General features: G+C 41.1%; 1 pseudogene; it reads left to right on the forward strand.

Annotated features, from left to right (window-relative positions):
• The first annotated feature begins 1575 nt into the window (after positions 1 to 1575).
• Positions 1576 to 2741, forward strand: LOC109387296 (spermine synthase pseudogene; annotated as a pseudogene).
• Positions 2742 to 20410: the final 17669 nt, after the last annotated feature.

Consider the following 20410-nt stretch of genomic DNA (forward strand, 5'->3'; position numbering starts at 1 on the left):
CTTTGGTGGTTTGTCCAGACCCAGAATTCTAGAGGTAAATTTCTCTATTAGTGTCTCTTGGCCTCAGGGAATGAAAGAAACCCTCTCCTCACACAGGGCTAGGAGCCAAGTCCCTAGAAACAGTCCCACTCTGTTCTGGCCTGTCCTGCCTCTCAGTAGCCCTAGAACTCTCAAGAATCCAATTTGTTCCAATACCTAATTCTGTGCCCATGAAACCCGAGCCAAAGTACTCTTGAAAAAGAAATGTCATGATAAATGATATTTGAAAGCATTCTATTGTTTATAAAACACTTTTATATCATTATCTTGCTTGAGTATCTCAATTCTGTGACATAGTTATGAAGGGTATTATTAATATCCATTTGCAAATGAAAAAACTGAGGCTAGAAGGTAAGTGACTGCCCAAAACCACAAAATCAAGCATATAGCCTGTGGCTTAGTGCCACCAGGCAGAGGTGATAAACTCCCATCTGCTTTCCCCTATACCACACTGCCTCTAGTGGAATATGCCAGAGTGGAGAAAGTATATAATGTATATAATGGCATTGTAGCAGTGGAATTGGGGAGAAAGCAGTGAAGAGGTATAAGGTCACATTCTTTGGGGACCCCTGTAAAATGATGCCTTGCCACTGTGCTTTGATCCCTAACCCTACATGTTCTGCCCCCAAGTTTCCTTCCCCACATGGCATGCAGCTTTAGACCAAGTTATAAGCCAGATTGCAGGTGGGTGCCCACGTTCTCTTCCTACATCAGAATGTGTAAGCGATTGCCAGAGGCCTTTGATTAGTAGAGATTAGTCTGTAAGATAAATGTGAAGCCTGTGGGGGGAGGAGCTAGGACAGCCAGCCACCTCTGCACCTCCCTCATGCTCCATCTCCTATTCCCCAAGTGATTGTGTATCAGTGAGGTGCCTAGATTAGCCCATGATCATGGTGGTGGGAAAATGGAGGAAATGTAAGGATGGGAAGAGGAAAGTTGGAAGAATTAAAACTTTCATGGGTAAAAGCAGAGGATAAAGAATTAGGAAAAAGCAAAAAACAGAAAGCCAGGTCCTCAAAAGTCCTCCTCCTCCCTCCTGAAGAAAAGACGCTGTCAACTTTACAGAAAACATGGTGTTTGTGGCTTAACTCCCCACAGGGTGTGGGTTTGGCCCTGAAGTGGGACTGAGGAACTAGTTAACTTTTCCACTCTATGGATTTCCTCTGCAAGCTCCTCCCCATGGGGCACCCCATAGCACCCCACCCTCTACTGAACACCTGAGGTGTGCTGCTGCTGCCCCCTGCTGCAAGAACACTGCTGGACCCAGGGGAGATGGATGCCTTTGGAGGGCAGCCACTTTCCACATCAGGGGGAGGAGAGGAAAGGACTCAGGAGTAGGCAATAAAACAGAATATTTTAAATATAGACAGACACAGAAATCAATCTTTGCAGGAAATATCTGAAACACCTGGCTTATCATCAGCGTATAGACCTGTTAAAAGAGGTCAAGACACTGGCCGCAGCCTGACCTGCCGCACGGCCCCTCAGTCTCCCGTGGCCGCCTCCCCCAGGCATGGCCCATGGCCTCTTCTCACTATGGCAGCAGCACAGCACAGCACGCTTGACTTCATCCTCGGCGCCAAAGCTGATGGCGAGACCATTCTAAAAGGCCTGCAGTCCATTTTCCAGGAGCAGGGGATGACCAAGTCGGTGCACACCTGGTAGGACCATGGCTATTTAGCGACCTACATAAACAAAAACGGCAGCTTTGCCAGTTTGAGAATTTACCCACATGGATTGGTGTTGCTGGACCTGCAGAGTTATGATGGTGATGCAGAAGGCAAAGAAGTTGACAGTCTTTTGAACAAAGTAGAAGAAAAAAATGAAAGAACTGAGTCAGGACAGCACTGGGCGTGTGAAGCGTTTACCACCCATAGTTCGAGGAGGGGCCATTGATAGATACTGGCCCACTGCTGATGGCCGCCTAGTTGAGTACGACATCGATGAAGTGGTATATGATGAAGATTCACCTTATCAGAACATTAAACTTCTACACTCAAAGCAATTTGGAAACATCCTCATCCTTAGTGGAGATGTTAATCTGGCAGAGAGCGATTTGGCATATACCCGGGCCATCATGGGCAGCGGCAAAGAAGATTACACTGGCAAAGACGTGCTGATCCTGGGAGGTGGAGATGGGGGCATATTATGTGAAATAGTCAAACTGAAACCAAAGATGGTCACTATGGTAGAGATTGACCAGATGGTGATTGATGGGTGTAAGAAATACATGCGAAAAACATTTGGTGACGTCTTAGACAATCTTAAAGGAGACTGCTATCAGGTTCTAATAGAAGACTGTATTCCAGTACTGAAGAGGTATGCCAAAGAAGGGAGAGAATTTGATTATGGATTAAGGATTTGACAGCTGTTCCAATCTCCACATCTCCAAAGAAGATTCCACATGGGAGTTTCTTAGACTGATTCTTGACCTCTCCATGAAAGTATTGAAACAGGATGGGAAATACTTTACACAGGGGAACTGTGTCAACTTGATGGAAGCCCTGTCACTCTACGAAGAACAGCTCGGACGCCTGTATTGTCCTGTGGAATTCTCAAAGGAGATCGTCTGTGTCCCTTCGTACTTGGAATTGTATTTTACACTGTTTGGAAGAAAGCTAAACCTTGAAGATCAATTTCCCCGTATCATGTGTGCTGCAAATAGCCTTCCTGACCTTCATATGCTGTACGTGACATCAAAACGAGTCAGGCAATTGATTGTGAATTCCTTCAAGTTTTCTTTTTTAATTATTATTTTTAATTTTAAAAAGCAAATGGAAAATGTATATTTTGATAAGCTAGGGTGTTATTTTTTTGAAAGTCAGCTGAAGGATAATTAGATAACATAGCGAAGGCTGCTAAATGCACTGAACCCCTAGAATGTGATTTTTGTTACTTTTTTTTCTCCCTGTGTGGGCTTTTTTGGTTTTGGTTTTGGTAGACTTTGAATTTGGTTGTTTGGAGGAATGAGCATCATTATTTTATTCTGGAGGAAGTTCTTGATGGTGTTTCTTTCCCCAAAAATTAATTGACGTAGATATTAAAATTTGGTGTTTATAAGAAAGTTTAAAAAGTGAATTAGCAATGCTTTGATTAAAATTACAACTGAGAAAAAAAAAAGAGGTCAAGACAGGGCAAGGTGGAGAGTACCCACCTGAGACAGATGGTTTTAATAAGACCTAGATTACCCATCTTCTCCCTTTGGCCAGTCTGAAGCATATTAACCTTCCTAAAGCACAGTGTTTTCTGTGTGGCAGTCAAAACCTTCAACAACTTCATGGCTAAAAGAATAATGTTCAAAATCTTCAACTATCTTTCTCTCACCTCTTATTTCTAGGTCCACAGACTGACCCCACCTGCCTTTTCAACCTTGCCTCCCATTAGTCTTTCTTTCACAGACTGCACTTCTATCAAACCAAACAGTTTACCATTTCCAAACTCTCCCTCTTTCCTTCCCACTGTTATTTCAGTGTCAATGCTTCTCTCCTCCCCCTCCCCCTAATTTTCTAGCCCTGTGAGTAACATGCATTATACAGATACAAAATTATGAAACAAAAACTGACAAAACTGAAATAAGAACAGATAAGTATTTTTAAAAACCCAATAACCTCTTCATTATATTTTATAGCTTTTGAATTTTGTACAATATGTCTATATTGCACATTCAAAAATAATAAATTAATTAAATGGCTTATTTCTTAATCAGAAAAACTGAATTCGAAATCTTGGAAATATAATATTTATTCAATGATTTTTAAAATTTATCAGACAGAAGCACAGCAAGAAAATGTATTAATGAAAACATGACAAAGAAGTAAACACTATAAAGAAATTTTTAGGAAAAAAAAGTAACAGTAACCAAGTGACATGAAGAATAGTTTGAGTTTCTAATCTAATCTCTTTTTAAAACCTCAGAAGAAAAGAATAGAGAGAATGGTAAAGAAGAAATTTTTGAAAATTAATAGTTCAAATGTATATCTGCATGCAAAAGAATGAAGTTGGACCCCTACCTCACACAACAAACAAAAATTAACTCCAGATAATCATAGACCTAAATGCAAGAGCTAAAACTATAAAACCCTTAGAAGAAAACAAAAGAGTAAATCTTTGTGACCTTGGATTAGGCAATGGTTTCTTAGATATGACACTATATATCCAACCAACAAAAGAAGAAATAGATAAATTGGACTTTATCAAATTAATTTTTTTTGTACTTCAAAGGGGCACCATCATTCTAGGGTATATAAAGGACTCCTACAATTCAACAATAAAAAGACAAATTTTTCATTTAAAATGGACTAAGGATTTGAATAGACATTTCTGAAAAAACATACAAGTGCCAATAAGTACATAAAAAGAGACTTGACATCATTTAAAACCACAAGATACCATCTCAGACAAGAAAAAGCTAAAGGAGTTCATCAATACCAAACCAGTATTACAGAAATGTTAAAAGAACTTCTTTAAGAAGGAAAAAAATTAAAAATATGAATAATAAAATGGCAATAACTACACATCTATCAATAATTACTTTAAATGTAAATGGATTAAATGCTTCAATCAAAAGACAGGGTGGATGAAGGATAAGAAAACAAGACTCTTACATATGCTGCCTACAAGAGACTTGCTTCAGGTTGAAAGACACACACAGACTGAAACTAAAATGGAAAAAGATATTTCATGAAAATGGAAATGAAAACAAAAAGCTGGGGTAGCAATACTTGTATCAGACAAAACAGACTTTAAAATGAAGGCTATAATAAGAGTCAAAGAAGAATGCAATAATTCTACTTCTGGGTATTTATTAGAAAAGCAAAACAGAAACAAACTCATAGATACAGAGAACCTTTTTTTTATAATTTTTTTTTTAATCTCTTCCAAATGTCAAATGATCTCTTCCTTTTTTTTTAAAGATTTTATTGGGGAATTGGGAGAGGGGAACAGTGCTGGGGAATCGGGGGAAGGGGAACAGACAAGTTGCTCTCCTTTTGCTCTTCAGTCTAGTTGTGGAGGACATTGCTTCACTGGCCCATGTTGGTATTATCATTGTGCTCTTCCCGGGTGAGGCAGATCGGTCACTGGGCTCTGGACAGCAGCTCATAGCGACTCTTGGCAGCTCACACCGGCTACCAGCCACTCACACTGGCTGCCAGTCACACACGGTAGCTTATGGCAGCCCACTGCAGCAGGGGCTGCAGCCTATACTGTTGCCAGCGACTCATGGCAGCCCAGCTCCAGGTTGAGCTGTTGTTCACCATCTTAGCTGTAGAGGGCAGTGTCACTGGCCCCCATGTGGGATCCAAACCGGGGCCCTGCTGCTCAGAGCTGGTGTCCCAAATCAGCTCTTAACCAACACGCCACTCGGCCGGCCCCAGAGAACATTTTGATGGATGCCAGATGGGCAGGGGCGAGGGTATGGATGAATGGGGGGAATGGATTAAGAAGTACAAATTGGTAGTTACAAAATAGTTATGGGGATGTAAAGTATAGCATAGGGAATATAGTCAATTATATTATAATAACTATGTATGGTTTCAAATGGGTTTAATCAGGGTGATCATTTCGTAAGTTATATTATATAAATGTCTAATTACTATGTTGTACACCTTAAACAAACATAAGATTGTATGTCAACTGTAATTGAAAAATTAAAAATTATATGAAAAAATACATAAAATAAAATAAACAAGACAGAGCATACTCATACACCTTCACCCTGAAAGTATCTGGGCATGAATGCAGTGAAAAATCTTAACTACGACACTCTTACTAAAACATAGGATAGAGGGGGTACTTTCTGGGTACCTCCTAGATGCCACATATCTCCCCCACCCCCCACATTCACTCATTAAACATTTATCAACACCTACTGTGTACGCAGAGCTGTACCCAGATCCCAGAATCTAAGCCATATGTGGCAGATAGTGAGAAAGACTGACTTGAAAACAGAACATTTTTACTGGGGGTTACAAGTGCAGGACTACAGGTATGAGCCAAGTGTGCCACATCACTGAATTCCACTGAGGACAGCCAGGCATGCTTCTCTTTGAATGAACTTCCTTTGTTCTTTTAAGACATAATATTGTCCTGGAGGAGAGGATGGGCAGAGAGAACCTGAGGGAAAGGCAAGGTGGTGGGACAAAAAAAAACCCCAAACCCCACAAGATACAACTTCACACCCACTAGGGTGACTAGAATTAAAAAACAAACAAACAAGTGTTGGTGAGGATATAGAGAAATTAGAACCTCCATACTCTGCTGGTAGGAATATAAAATGGTGCAGCCACTATGGAAAAGTTTGGTTATTCCTCAAAAATTTTAAAACAGTTACATTATCCAAGAATTCTACTCCTAGGGAGTTTTACCCAAGGGAATTGAAAGCATGTGTCCAGACCAGATGTATGTTCATATAAAAACATGAATAAAAAATGTTCAGAGCAGCATTATTCATAAGAGACAAAAAATGGAAACCCAAATGTTTCCCAACTAATGAATGGATACACAAATATGGAATGTACTATACTCAATGTAATGTTACACAGCTATAAAAAGGAATGAAGTTACTTAAATTCTTCACTGCCTCAGTTTTTTTCATCTAAAAGAGGAATAACAGTACCTATCTCATCTCTCATCATATTGTTCTAAGGTTGCTGAAAACGCGATCATCACAGGTAAATCACTAGAATTCCTATATATCCATAATAACCAATGAAAAAATGTAATTGCAAACAAATTCCATTCTTAATTTAAAAAACAAATATCGTAGGCAACTGTAAGGAAAGACTTCTTTCCTACTTGTAAGATTTTCATCCATTTGAAGGGAGCTCTACTGGTGTGACACTCTAAGTCTCTCTGCCCCTTTACTCATTCTGCTCCTTGGAGGGCAGAGTGACGTTAGTTCATAAATTTAGGAAGAATAATCTGGGCATGCTGAGTTCAGAGTTGTTTTTCTTCTTCTTAGAGGGCAAAGTGCTGACAGTGTCCTATATATAGCTATCTTTATTAGATTGTATAAATCTTTTGAATGCTTGCTGATATTTGTTGGCTTGATCCATTAAGCACTTGGCTCTCTGGCCTAAAGCCACATCCTTTAACCTGATGTCTATCAACAGTAGAGGTAATATTTTAGCGTCCCAGGTACTTCTCCTTTATTTGTTCCAAACCCAAGTGAGGAACCTTATCTAATTATTGTACCATCAAAGATAATATTGAAAGGTGTGAAGGATGGTGAGCTATACCATCATCACAGATGAGAATACACTTTATCATAAAGATATCAGTTCTTCCCAAATTTATTAATTCAATGTGTATATTGATTTATATTTTCTATTTTTAATACAATTCACAACAGAATTTTCAGGTAATGTGACAATTCATAAGGAAGAGCAAAGGGCCAAGAATAACCAAAATAATTTTTAAAAATCATAACACTGAGGGAGTTGCTGTTTCAAAAATGAAGACCAATTTTAAAGTAAGGTTAATTAAGAGTGCATGGTGTAAGCCTACGTGTAGAGAAATAGACCAAAGGAATAAAACAGGGAGCCCAGAAACTGACCCATGTATATGTGGAAACTTGATAAGTGACAGAGAAGGAATCAATGGAGCATAGGATAGGCTAGATAGATTAAAGATCTATATTAAAAATTTTTTAGACATGCTTTCTTCCTTTGTATTATAACTATGGACAAGAAGTCCCAAAATACCTTTCATGCCTTTCATAGCCCATGATGCAAACCAGTCACAATGTCGTCAACTAATACATGATCTGAGTCAGAAGGTTCAGGGTCAGGGGTGTAACGCAGAGAGAGAGATAAACCAGTTTGTCAATTGGATGACCTCTTGTAAGCCTCTTTTGGAGAGCCTAGCAATGAGCTGGCTCTTCAGGGAGGGCTGTAAAGCCTCTGCTTTATAAATTCTCCCAATTGTTGGGCTGTGTCTAACACATTTCTCATGCCAAGAAGGCTGAAACCTTAATTGCATAGCTAACTTTGTTCAGTGATCCTGATTTCTCCATCCTTATAAATGTGTGAGGCAACAGGAAATTTGTAATCCCTCCCCTGTATGCAATGCATGGTGTGTCCAGCTGCGTCTGGCCTCAGTACACGTCCCAAGAAAAGGTCAGAATCTGGGACACCACACGCATCCCCTTACACCTACAGATTGAAACATGCCTGTACCATGTATTATCTGTGGGGTTTGCCCTTGCCCCTTGATTGATAAACAGAAATAATGCTGATAAGAGTAAATTGGTCCAACTATTTTCATAATCAATTAGGCAATACCTAACAAAAGTGAAGATGAGCATGACCTATAGTCCAAGAATGCCATTTTTAATAATATATTCTAGAGAGACTATATAGCATATGTATAGAATGCATTCCAGCTTTGTTTATAATAATTTTAAAAATTGGAAATAACATAAATGGTCATCAACACAATAGATAGATTATAGTATATTTGTAAAATGCAAGGATGTACAGTAATTTAAAATAAATTAACAACTCTGTTTGACTATGGATAAATCATAAGGACATAATGTTGTAGAAGGACATAAACAGTATTATGGTTTATGTATAATTTGTAAATATGCAAAATAATGCTGAACTTTTTTTTTAAAGATTTTATTGGGGAATTGGGGGATGGGAGCAGCACTGGGGAATTGGGGGAAGGGGAACAGACAAGTTGCTGTCATTTTGTTCTTCAGTCTAGTTGTGGAGGACGTTGCTTCACTGGCCCAAGTTGGCACCATCATTGTGCTCTTCCCGGGTGAGGTAGATCAGTCAGCGGCTTTTGGACAGCCTCTCACAGCGGCTACTGACCGCTCTCGCTGGCTGCTGGCTATACACGGTACCCCATGGCAACCCACTGCCACAGGGGCTGCAGCCTACACCGTCGCCGGCGCCGGCGACTCATCGCAGCCTAGCTCCAGGTTGAGCTGTTGTTCAGCATCTTAGCTGTAGAGGGCAGTGTCACTGGCCCTCATATGTGGGATCCGAACCGGGGCCCTCTGAAGTCCCAGGCCAGCTCTTAACCAACACGCCACTTGGCCGGCCCAATGCTGAACTTTTTTAATGAATCATTCATAAGTAGAAAAATTAAAAAACAAACATGAGAATGAGAAGTGTCAGATTCTGGAGAAGAAGAGAAAGGAAAGGAATCAGATCATAGGTAAGAGCATATAGGGGCTTCAGCTATAACCGTAATATTTTGTTTCTGGGGGAAAAATGATCTGAAGCAAATGTGGCAAAATGCTAAGATTTGTTAAAGTTGAACAGTGGGCATATGGATGTTTGTTGTTATTCTCTTTACTTTTCTGCTTATTTTTTTAAATGTAAAAATTACAAAGGAATATTCACAAGACAGAAAGTTCCATGCTGTGTCTACGCAAGAGAGTAACTGGAAATCAAGTCAGGGGAGTCACAGAAGCCCACGGAGGCAGAAAAATTGATTTAAAATTGGGTGGAAGAGAGGAATCAACTTTATAGTGTTTTTGACATTTGGGACATGCACATCACCTGAGATTTAAAAAAATAATAGTAAACTGAATATTTGGAAGTCTTCATTAAAAAATGCTATAACTTCTATAAATAGTTAAAAGAAACAAGGTTTTAGTGAACTAAATTTATCATTTATCATTTGACAAATTGATAAAATTGCTCTTAGTGAATTAGCATTTAGCAATTTGCTATTTAGCAAATTGAGAGATGTTTAAGTACTATTTATCCTTTGAGGGTCTGTGCAAAAAACACCTTCTCCATGAAGCTGTTTGGATTGAACCCCTCCCTCACGCAGGTATGCCCTCTTCTTCCTCTGAAGTCCCATAGCACTCCTGCACTTCCCTCGGGTGTTATCATTTTTACTGTTTGTTAACAGCAATTTAGACAGGTTTTGACTTCCTTGCTGGGCCATGAGATCCTTCAGGGCAAAGTTTTATTCATCTCGACCTGCCTGATGGTGTGGTGTTCAAGGTAGGTTCTTAGTAAGTATCTGAACAACAGAGGAGAAAGAGGGACCAGAAACCCTGAGGAAGGATCAAATAACTAAAAATGTCTGCTTCTTCCAGCCTGCAAAGTGAAGGATATTTATAACAGTCTGTGCTTTGAGTTTGGGCCACAGATTATTGCTGTTTCATCATTTTCTCCCTCTTGGGCCATTTCCTTTGAGATGAACTTCTGCCAATTTCTACCTTCAGGCTCTGCCTCCAGTGCCAGCCTGTCAGTGTGGTGCCAGGGAGGTGTTCTCAGAGGAAGCAAAGCAAGAAAATATGATGAAAGCATTTCCCTGCAGCAGGAGTAGACCCAGCTCTCAGGCTGGAGCATGTACAGCAGCAGATGAGGAGAGCTTGGGTGGGACCAGGAGCCCAGAACCAGGCTACTATCAGGATGCTACATGAAAAAGCCAAGGGTTAAGAAGGGTAAGGCAAGAGGCCTCTGGCTAAGTTTTAGAGTTGCCAGATTTAGCAATAAAAATATAGGGCAACCAATTGAGTTTGAATTTCAGATAAACTATGAATGGTTCTTTTTTTTTTTAAAGATTTTATTAGGGAATTGGGGGAGAGAACAGCATTGGGGAATCAGAGAAGGGGAACAGACAAGTTGCTGTCCTTGTTCAATCTAGTTGTGGAGGATGTCGCTTCACTGGCCCATGTTGGTATTGTGAACATTGCGCTTTTCCTGGCTGAGGCAGATGAGTCGCTGGCCCTTGGATGGCCACTCAAGGCAGCTCATGGCAGCTCACTGCAGCAGGGCCTGCAGCCTTCGCCATTGCCGGCCACTCATGGCAGCCCAGCTCCAGGTTCAGCTGTTGTTCACCATCTTAGCTGTGGAGAATGCAGCGTCACTGGTCCATGTGGGGTCAGAACCAGGGCCCTGCTGCTCAGAGCTTGGGATCCCAAGCCAACTCTTAACCAACGAGCCACTTGGCTTGCCCCAACAATGAATAATTCTTTAACAAAGGTATGTCTCATGCAACATTGGGGCATGCTTATACTAAAAAAAAAAAAAACCATTCATCTGAAATTCACATTTCATTGGGCATCCTGTATTTTATCTGGTAACTCAGATATAGGTCAGGGGTTGTATAATTATTGCTAATCATAAGTAATAGGTAGTTTAAGAGAGAACAGTTCACAGAGGTGAGAAGGAAAGCAGAAAAGAGCTGGCCCAAACCCTAAATGTGCCTTGAAGGCAGGGACATGTGTCATTCCCACTGACTCCCCAGTCCTGATGAATAAAACAACTGTCAGCATGTCTCCAGTGACTCTCCAAGCAAATCAAACATCCTACCACCACTCGTGTCTTCCTCTTCAATAACACTTATCTTATTATAGGATATCTATCCATTGACATGTCTGCTTCTACCTTGAGTGGAAAGCAACCAGGATTTTGAGTCAGAGATCTGGGTTCAACTCTAGACTCTGAAACTTAAAGCTGTGTGATCTTAACAAGTCACATGTCCTCTGTGAACCTCCGTTTTCTCTCCTATAAAACATGTACCATTGATATGTGATAAGTAAATGAAATAATGTAGGTAAAGCACATAGTAAGTGCTCAGAAATGTTAAGCACAACATCAAGAGATCCAAGATGGTGGAGTAGATACATGCTGTGCTTGCCTCCTCCCATGAACACATTCAAATTACAACTAAATTATAGAAAAATCAACCTGGAGAACCATCTGAAGTCTAGCTGAACAGAAATTTTATAACTTAGGATATAAAGAAGACACATCGAGACCAGTAGGAGGGGCAGATATGCAAAATGGGCTGGCCCCAAACCTCTGTGTGGCAGATGAAAATTTGAAGGGATATCTCAGCCACAGAGGTTCCCCATGGAAGCTCAAGGGATCTAAGCCCCACACCTGCCTCCCCAGGCCAGAGTCCTGGTGCTGGAAGAGGAACCCCACAACACTTGACTGTGAAAAACACTGAGGATTCCAACCATCTGGGTGGGACAAAAAGCTGCAGCAAACCCATATGTCCTCTTAAAGGATCCATGAACAGACTCACTCACTTGCAGGCACTCACCTTGGGACAATGGCTCAGGGGGCCTCAGAGATGGGGGCGCAGACTGACGTGTGTGGCTTCGGGGAGTGGGCTGGAAGATAGTCGCTGCTTTCCCTGTGTGGGGTTCTGCTCCCGTGCAGCTGGCAGGCAGGTGCCATCTTTCCTGTGTTAAGCCCACCATGCACAGGCCAAATCTGATTCTGAATTGGTCGGGTAAGCTCTGCTTGCTCCACCCTGGTGACTCACCAAGACCCTGCCACACTCAACTCCTTACCACACAAGGCTTTATTAGCAGCTGAACCTTATGGGAGCTGGCAACAAACAGCAGGCCTCAGTGTGTCCTGGCTTTTTTCTGGAGCTACCCCAGACCCAATACTGGTGGCAGCCATCCTTGGTTCACAGCACAGCCTCTCCCATATGCCTCCGGGTTGAGCACAAGCAGCAACCAACTGTGGATCACTTGGTAGCTCCTACCAGGTAGTCCTCAGCCAATCACAGAAAGTGGCTGACCTGGGCCTGCACCAGAGCCCCTCCCAAGAGGCCCAGAACCAATATACTTGGAGGTTGGCTTCAGACCACAGCAGAGCACCACCCAATTAGTCCCACAAGTGGCACACCCAAAAGGTGGTCTCAACAGACACCAGAGCCTGCTGGGTGGAATCTCACTCAGTGGGGTAAGTCCCCCACACAGCAGCACATAAGCTGTGGTTGTGGCCAAACCCCACAGCCAGTCAGCCTAAGGGACAATACCACCCACTGACATGCAAACAGCAATCAAGGCTCAACTATAACAGGAGGGCACACACAACACACACAAGGGACACTGCTGGAGAACCTGGCTCAGATGACCAGGGAGGCTGTGCCACTGGGCCCACAGGGCACCTACTATATAAGGCCACCTGACAAGACTGGGAGACATAGCAGATCTACCTAATACATAGAAACAAACTCAGAGAGGCAGCCAAAATGAGGAAACAAATACATTCCAAATGAAAGAACGGGAGAAATCTCCAGAAAAAGAACTAAACAAAATGGAAGCTAGCAACCTACCAGAGACAGAGTTAAAACACTGGTTATAAGGACGCTCAAGGAACTTAATGAGAACTTCAACAAAAAGATAGCAAGCATAAAAAGACATAGAAACCATAAAAAAGAACCAGTCTGAAGTAAAGAATACAATAACTGAAATGAAGAATGCCCTGGAAGAAATTGCCAGCAGACTAAATGAAGCAGAGGATCAAATCAAGATTTGGAAGACAAGGGCCAGCCAAGGGGTGCGTTGGTTAAGAGTTGGCTTGGGATGCCAGCTCTGAGCAGCAGGGCCCCAGTTTGGATCCCACATGTGGGACAGTGATGCTGCGCCCTCTACAGCTAAGATGCTGAACAACAGCTGGACCTGGAGCTGGGCTGCCATGAGTGGCTGGCGACAGCGTAGGCTGCAGTGGGGCTGACTGGCAGCTGGCATGAGCCGCTGTGAGCGGCCATCCAATGGCTGGCGAGTGACTGCCTTACCCGGGAAGAGTGCAATGATAATACCAACATGGGCCAGTGAAGCGATGTCCTCCAGAACTAGACCGAAGAACAAAAAGGACAGCAACTTGTCTGTTCCCCTTCCCTGATTCCCCAGTGCTGTTCCTCTCTCCCAATTCCCCAATAAAATCTTAAAAAAAAAAAAAAGATTTGTAAGACAAGGTAGCAGAAAACACCCAACTGGAACAACAAAAGGAAAAAAGAATTTTTAAAAATGAGGACAGTTTAAGAGACCTCTGGGACAACATCAAACATAACAACATTCACATCATAGGGGTAGCCAGAAGGAGAAGAGAGAAAGAAAGGGATTGAGAACCTATTTGAAGAAATAATGACTGAAAACTTCCTGAACCTGGCAAAGGAAAGACATACAAGCCCAGGAAGTACAGGGAGTCCCAAATATGATGAACCCAAACAGGTCCACACCAAGACACATCATAATTAAAATGGCAAAGGTTAAAGACAAAGAAAAAATCCTAAAAGCAGCAAGAGAAAGTCAACTAGTACCTTATAGGGAAGCTCCCATAAGACTTCCAGCTGATTTCTCAACAGAAACTTTGCAGGCCAGAAGGGATTGGCAGGAAATATTCAAAGTGATGAAAAGCAAGGATCTACAACCAAGACTCCTCTACCCAGCAAGGCTATCATTTAAAATCAAAGGACAGATAAAGTGCTTCCCAGACAAGAAGAAGCTAAAGAAGTTCATCAACAACAAACCAGTATTACAAGGAATGTTAAAGGGACTTCTTTAAGATGAAAAAAAAAATAGGAATAATAAAATGGCAATAACTACATATCTATCAACGATTACTTCCAATGTAAATGGATTAAATGCTCCAATCAAAAACATAGGGTGGCTGAATAGATATGAAAACAAAACCCTTACATATGTTGCTTACAAGAGACTCATTTCAGATTGAAAGACACACAGACTGGAAGTAAAACGATGGAAGAAGTTGTTTCATGAAATGGAAATGGAAAAAAAAAAGCTTGAGTAACAATACTTATACCAGACAAATAGACTTTACAACAAAGGCTATATAGAAGAAGCAACAAAGAAGGACCCACTTCTGGGTATTTATCTGAAGAAACCCAAAATACTACTTTGAGGAGACATGTGCATCCATATGTTAATTGCAGCATTATTTACAATAGCCAAGATGTGGAGGCAGCCTGGGTGTCCATCAATGGATGAATGAATAAAGAGGAGGTGGTACATATATACAATGGAAGGGAATGGTTCTTGCCATCTGCAGCAGCATGGATGGACCTGGAGGGTATTGTGCTGAGTGGAGTATGTCAGACTGCAAAAGACAGGATGCAATGTGGTTTCACTTATATGTGGAATCTAAAGAACAAAATAAACAAACAAAACAGAAACAGTCTCATAGACACAGAGAACATTTTGATGGTTGCCAGATGGGAGGGGGGTTGAGGAGGTGGGTGAAAAATGGGAAGACATTAAGAAGTACAAGTTGGTTGTTACAAAGTAGTTATGGGGATGTAGGTTATAGCACAGGAATATAGTCAATAATATTGTAATAACTATGTATGGTGTCAGATGGGTACTAGATTTATTGGGATGATAAATGGGAGAGGATTTGGGGGACAGGGTAAAAAAGGTGAAGAGAATAAGAAGTACAAATTATTAGTTACAAAATAGTCATGGGATGTAAAGCATAGGAAATATAGTCAATAATGTGGTAAAATCTATGTATCGTGCCAGGTGGATACTAGACTAGTCAGGGGGATCACTTAAATTATTCAAATGTCTAACCACTAAGTTGTACACCTGAAATTAATATAAATATTAAATATTAACTGTAATTGAAAATTTTAAAAAGAGGAGGAGAGTGAAGGGGAATAAGAGATCCAAGTTTCCAGATATAAAACAAATAAGTCATGGGGATGTAACCTACAGCATGGGGATATAGTCAATAACATTGATAGCATAGTACTGTGTCAGATGTTTGCTGGACTTATCATGGTGATCACTTCTTTAGGTAAATAAATGTTGAACTACTATTGTGTACACCTGAAACTGATATAATGTTGTATGTTAGGTATATTTTTAAATAAAAATCTTAATTTAAAAGAAGAAAAAAAAAGAAAGAAAGAAAAAGAAATATTAAGCACAACATCTATGAAGACCCAAGTGCAAGGACCTAGGCCTAACATCCCACTGTACATGTTATGCCATGCTCAGTAGATGGAGAGATAAATGAACAATCAAGAGAGAATCATGAACTCTATATTGATTCTATAGACCAGAAGCTCTTAATATTTTATTCTTGCTGCTAGTCATGATTCCAATGGAAAAAGAGATAAGAAAGACTCAATCACAATTTTCCACCAGCCACCTCTGATTAGGCACTGAAAAAGAGAAGTACAGAGAACAGGCCTTGAAATACCCTTGTCCTGTACCATACCCTGTGCTTCTTCATGGGAGGGGTTCCTGCAGGGAAGAGCCTTTAACTCCTCATGGGGTCCCTAAGTCAGGGAATTGGGTGTGAGGGTGACAGGCCACATCACAGATTATAAAATCAGGGACACATACAGGTTTGGGCAGGGAGGAGAGCACTGAGGGTATGTAGGTCCTCTTGGGCTCCCTCTGGACAGATGCCTGGCTCCATCTTCCAAGATTTCCTTTTCTACCTCAAAACCTATAGCTCTAAGTTTCAATCTGTGAGAAGCAGGAATATTTCCCTTGGTTAAAGCAGTAGAGGATTTGAACGTATAATTCCTTTGCTGTCTGTTATGGACTGAATATTTGTGTCCCCCCAAAATTCACATTGGAAACCCCGCATCCTGATGTGATAGTATTAGGAGGTGAGGCCTTTAGGAGGTAATTAAAATTAGATGAAATCTTAAGGGTGAAGTTCTCATGAATGGGATTAGTATCCTTAAGAGTCATGAGAGAGCTTGCTTGGTGTGCTCTCATCTCAGCAGTGTAAGGATTCACCGAGAAGTCCAAAGTCTGCTACCTGGAAGAGGAGTTCTCATTAGAAACCCACGGTGCTGGCACTGTGATACTAGATGGTGAGAAATAAATTTCTGTTGTTTATAACCCACTTGGTTTATGACATTTTGTTATAGCAGCTCAAGCTAAGAGGCTGTCTTTTCCCTAAAATATTTCCTCGGTACACCTCATCACCAAATTCCTTTCCAGGCTGTGACTCTCAATTCACTTAAGCACCCCAAAAGCAACCAAAATTAAACCCTGGGGTCTCCAGGAAAGGAATCCAGTAAGAGATGTAAGGATAATGCCCACAGACAGGGAACAACTTATTAACAGTGCAATTGTCCTTGTTTTTAAAGCAGCCAGTGAGCTGCTGGGTGCTAACAAGTCTCTCATGAAATCCAACTGCATTCCTGCCACTGCCCTCTGTAAGATACCTCTGTACCTCTATAATCAGCTCCTTTTGTTTAAACTACCTCGAATCTCTGTTGTTTCAAATATTTTAAAAAATGTTTCCTATTCTTAATTTTGGACCAAATGAGTTAAAAAGTTTTGTATTTCACACACACACGAGACCACACACACACACACACACACACACACACACACGCACACACGCACGTACGAAACGCTTTTCTCTCTTACAGTTGGTTCCTAATGATGTTTACCTATTGTGAAACAGTTCAGTAATAATAATGAGTAATGAATTAAATTTTTACCATGTTCCTGGTACTGTTCTAAGCAGTTCAATATACTTTTCATTTCATCTTCACAATATCTTTTAAAGTAGGTAGCACTGTTCTCCCCAGTTCTTTTACTTTCCAGATAAAAGAACTGAGGCACAGAGAAATCACTCCTCCAAAGTTACAGAGCTGTAAGTGGTAGAACTGGGGTTTGATTCCAGGCAGTCTTAACTCCAGAATCCATGCCCTTATCCACTATACCATGTATTTTACAAACACTGGGTCACAAATGCAACCTGACAAAAGACCTTCCAACGAATCTATAACACCCCAAAATAGTTCCTGGCCTTACCCCTTGTTCCAGTGAACAACCAAACACAGACTTGAAGTTGCCTTCAGAGAGAAATAGGAGAACTGGTAGAGAGAAAGCTTACCAAGTGTATTAGTTTCCTAGGGTTGCCATAGCAAAATACTATACAGTGGGTGGCTGAACCAACAAAAATGTATCATCTCACTGTTCTGGAGGCCAGAAGTCCAAGACCAAAATGTGGGGAGAGTTGGATCCTTTTGAGGGCTATGAGGGAGGACTCTGTCCCATGCCTCTTCCCTAGCATTTGGTGGTTTGCTGGCAATCTTTGGCATTCCTTGGCTTCTGCTACATCACCCCGAATCTCTGCCTTCATCTTCACGTGGCATTCTCCTTGTGTGCATGTCTGTGTCCAAATATCCAGGACTTCAACATGTGATTTTAGGGAGGACACATAACACCAGGTTGTATTACTTTTGTCCTGCAACAATTTTCAATGATTTTATCTTTTTTTATTCAAGGAGGTAAAAAGCTTGATTCTAAAATGTAGCAAACCGCAGATGCAGCTTTGTGTTAGCACTCACCTTTCAATGCCACCCTGATTCAGGAAAGATACCAAATCCACTGCTCCCTTAAAGAATCATGATAAGGACACTTTTTTTAAATAACTGCAAGAATTCAGCTCACTAATGGTTGTAGAAGGACCAACAGAAGAGATATTAGATGTCGTAGGTACTAGCTCTGGATCAGCCATTGACTTGCTCTTGATCTAGGGCTAGCGGGGGGTTTTTTTTGTACCTATATTCCCCTGGTCATGAAACAGAGATTTTGCCTCCACTCTCAGGCTCCTCAAAAGTCAGTCCTGAATGGTGATGTCCTAGTTCAGGGGAGAATTACCTGGAAACTTAAAATATATGCATATATATTGATACATAATGATGCCTGAGTTCATCCCCCTATCCCATCTAATTTAATTTGCCTGAGCATCTTATCTTTTAACAGCTTCCCATGTATATATTGTCTTGATGGCGATGGATGTATATGTATGTCAAAACATCAAATTGTATGCTTTGTATATGTGTTGCTTACTGTATGTCAATTCTATATCTCAATAAAGCTGTTTAAAAAATTAGAAACTTCCCAAGTGATTCTAGTGAGCATCCCCAATTTAGAACCATTGGGCTGGGTCACCCTCCTCCTTTAAGCAGATAAGGAAACAGCCCTAGAAGGGAAGACATCTGCTCAGGGATCATGTCTTGCTAGCAGCACCGCCAGGACTTAGAACCTGTGACTCCTGAGCTACTACTCCAGTGTCCTTGCCTTAAAACCAAAATGATAGGGAATTACTGAGCTCCCCAGAAAATTTTTGGCGAGGCACATGAAAATTTCAAAGTGCTAGGATTGTTACTCAGAGGTGTAGGGCATGAGTTAAAACAAAAAAAAAAAAACCAAAAAGCCCACCAGCCTTTACTTGGTAGAATCACCACTTAGAGGAACAGATAGTTGTCCTTTCAATGTGCACCAGGCTTCCCTCCTCTCACTCTGCCCACTGGGTTGTGGAATCTAGTCGAACGGATAGAGCAAATGAGGAAAGTAACACGTCAGCAGCTGTCACTCCGCTGTTAAGTGGCCTGTTGGCTGCCTCCTTCCTTAGCCCCTGACTTAGTTCCAACACTCTTCTGAGTATTTCTACCTCAGAATTCAGCATGTTCAAAACTGAACTTACCACCTCCTACTCCAATCCGTTCCTCCTTTTCAATTTCCTATATTAATAAAGAGTACCATTATTCTCCCAAATGTCCACACCAAAAAAAGTGCCTCATCTTGTACATACTAATGGTGTCCATTTATCTTCCTGAATATCTCTGAAATAAATTCTTCCTCTCCACTCTTACAGTCACCTTAGTTTAGGTCCTCCTCATTCCCTGCCTAGACCTCCTGACTCATCTCCCATCTTTCTATTACTGTCTTGGGCAACTGGAGTAATCATTGAAAAATGCCGTGCCATGCCCCCTCTAAAAATCTTTGAATGGCTTCCCCATGAAAAATTGGATGAAACTCAAACTCCTGAGCATGACAATTATGATTTAGCCCCAATCCCTCTGTTCCATATCCTCTCCCACCACTCTTCCAGGATGCACCGTTTCCACACATACTGGGTCTACTTATGCCTGTGTATCATCAAACACACTATTCTCTATAGAATAGATCTATCCTCACTAACTCCTATTCATCCTCTAAGAGTCATCTTAAATATCACTCCAGATTAAATACTCTGTCTCTATGCCACACAGAACCTCATATATAACTCCATTAAAGCAATTATTCCACTGTTTCATGGTAGTCTATTTCCACATTTGCTCTTACTAGCTTGTGAACAACTTCAGAACATGCCATTTTGTTTTGCTTTTCTCTCTCTGCACCCTTAGGACCTGGAAAAAACCTTGTACGTATAGGTGCAAAAAAATATTTAATGAATTATGAATTAACTTCTCTGATTTTTCCTTCTAAACTACCAAGTGGGTGACTAGCAGCTGGGTGAACAGGGAGATCCTCACAATTTCAGAAGCTATAGCTCAGCTATGGACCCCTAATATCCAGAATAGCATCGGGAGTCACTATGTTTCGTGTGGCTCCACAGGTCCTAAAATTCACTATTCCTCTAGACCAGTGGTTCTCAACCTGTGGGTTGCAACCCCTTTAGGGGTCGAATGACCCTTTCACAGGGGTCGCCTAAGACCATCGGAAAACAAAAAGATATTTACATTACAATTCATAACAGTAGCAAAATTAATTAGAAAGTAGCAACGAAAAGAATTTTATGGTTGGGGGTCACCACAAGGAACATATTAAGGGGTCGTGGCATTAGGAAGGTTGAGAATCACTACT

This window comes from Hipposideros armiger, unplaced genomic scaffold (genome assembly GCF_001890085.2).
Source record: "Hipposideros armiger isolate ML-2016 unplaced genomic scaffold, ASM189008v1 scaffold_8, whole genome shotgun sequence".
Classification (NCBI taxonomy): domain Eukaryota; kingdom Metazoa; phylum Chordata; class Mammalia; order Chiroptera; family Hipposideridae; genus Hipposideros; species Hipposideros armiger.